This window comes from Penaeus vannamei, chromosome 34, assembly GCF_042767895.1.
Source record: "Penaeus vannamei isolate JL-2024 chromosome 34, ASM4276789v1, whole genome shotgun sequence".
Lineage (NCBI taxonomy): Eukaryota > Metazoa > Arthropoda > Malacostraca > Decapoda > Penaeidae > Penaeus > Penaeus vannamei.
In genome coordinates, this window is record NC_091582.1 from 16,396,460 (window position 1) to 16,398,547 (window position 2,088).

General features: G+C 37.3%; 1 protein-coding gene across 1 annotated transcript in view; it reads right to left on the reverse strand.

The window, feature by feature from the left end:
- Positions 1 to 2,088, reverse strand: part of LOC113806701 (CAP-Gly domain-containing linker protein 1) — a gene marked incomplete in the record, with an annotated part of 508,820 nt that overhangs the window by 473,938 nt on the left and 32,794 nt on the right.

The following is a 2,088-nucleotide window of genomic DNA, read 5'->3' on the forward strand; positions in this document are numbered from 1 at the left end:
AAGCTTGGTCACTGTATTGACAAAAAAAAACTCGAAATGTTTAAAGGAATAGTCACGTGTTGATAATAGTATTAATAATGATGATAATGTTAATAATGATAATAATCATAACAGCAACAAATGATAATAACAACAATAATAATAATAACAATAATGATAATAATAATGATAATAATAATGATGATAATAATAATAATAATAATAATAATAATAATAATAATAATAATAATAATAATAATAATAATAATAATAATAGTAATAATAATAATAGTAATAATAATAATAGTAATAATAATAATAATAATAATAATAATAATAATAATAATAATAATAACAAAAGCATGAAAATATAGATAACATAAATGACAGTAATAAGAACAACATTATTAACAGAAAAACAACAAAAACATCATAAACAAAAGCAATAACAATAATGATAAACAAAACAACAAGAGCAAGATCAATAAAGAAAGTCAAGAAACAATAACCCAGTGTTAACAGTCTTATAAATCTAGAGATACATAATATAAAATTGCAACGTTGGCACTATATATAACAAACTAGTCAGGACAACATCGTAATTATAAATAATTTTCTCTTTCCAGTCGAAAAAAATCACAAAAAAAACAGAATTTTCGTACAAATCAACGACAGTTCCCTGTTCAGCAATAACTAATTTATTTTTCCTTTTTCTTCCTCTTCTTTCTATTCCCCTTCGCATTTTTTCTGACTCTCCGCCTGGTATATCTCCCTTTTTTGCGTTTTGTTTTGGTCAAGTCGTTTTTCCTTTTGCTATTTTTTCCTCCTTCGCCCTTATCCTATTTTTCTTTTAACCGTATTTTATTCTCCTCTTCCTCCGTCCCTTTTTTGTTCTTTCCCTCCCCTTTCTCCTTCCTTTTTTTGCAAATCTTTCATTATATCTTCCCTTCTCTTCCCCTTTCCTCCTTCAAATCCTCTTCCTCCCCATCCTTATTCTTCTCCAGTTCCTCTTCCTCCTCCTTCCATCCCTTTTCTTGCCATTTCATTCCTCTTCTTCCCTCCCTCTCAACTTTATTCTTCTCCAATTCCTCCTCCTCCTCCTCCTCCTCCTCCCATCCCCTTTCTTCCCATTTCCCCTCATTCCTCCTCTTTCTTCCTCCCTCTCAACTTTATTCTTCTCCAGTTCCTCCTCTTCCTCCTCCTCCTCTCATCCCCATTCTTCCTCATTTCATTCCTCTTCTTCCCTCCCCTCCCATCTTTTTATTCTTCTCCGAATTCCTCCTCCTTTCTCCTCCATCCCCCTTCTTCCCACTTCTCATTCCTCTCCTTCCTCCCACTCATCTTTATTCTTCTCCATTCCTCCTCCTTCCTCCTCCCCTTCCCCATCCATTCTTCCCACACTCCTTCTTCCTCCCCTCCTCCTCCTCTTCCTCTCTACCCCCCCCCCCAGCCACCCCCTTGATCACCCCAGTAGCCATAACAACACAACGGCATCGTCATCTGGCACCTCCAGAGCAGTGCCACGCTGATGCTGACTGTCCACTGTTGTTTGTTTTCACTGACCGTATCCAATTACTGTTTTTCCCTCGCTTAGTTTCTCTTTGCATTTCTTGTTTCTCCCCCTTTTCTTTATCTATTTCTTTTCTTTTGTATTAATGTTGTGTGAAATGGGAAAAAGATGGAAGGATTAGCGAAGGAAGGGAAGGTGGGAGAAGAGGATATGAGGACGAAGGGGGTAATAAAGACAGAGACAGAGACAGAGACAGAGAAAGAAAGAAAGAGAGACATAGAGACAGACTTTAAAAGAATAACAATCGTCCAAATTCAATAAAGAAAAAAAAAAGGTATAAACATCCCATCCGCTGATCCTCCGCCTCGCCACTTCCATCAACACGCCTATTTGCAGGAGAATCAGGTCGCAATTGAACCTCATATTCTTAAGGTCTCTCCACTCAAGCAATGCCTTCAACTCCATCTGTAAACATCACTCCTAATCGCGTGAGCCACTCCTGGCCGCTATCTCTCTCCTCCAATTCTCCGCCGACGAAAGGTTACTTCCGTTACTTCCGTTACCCACAACCTTTTAGATAAAAGGAACGCCCCCGGAAA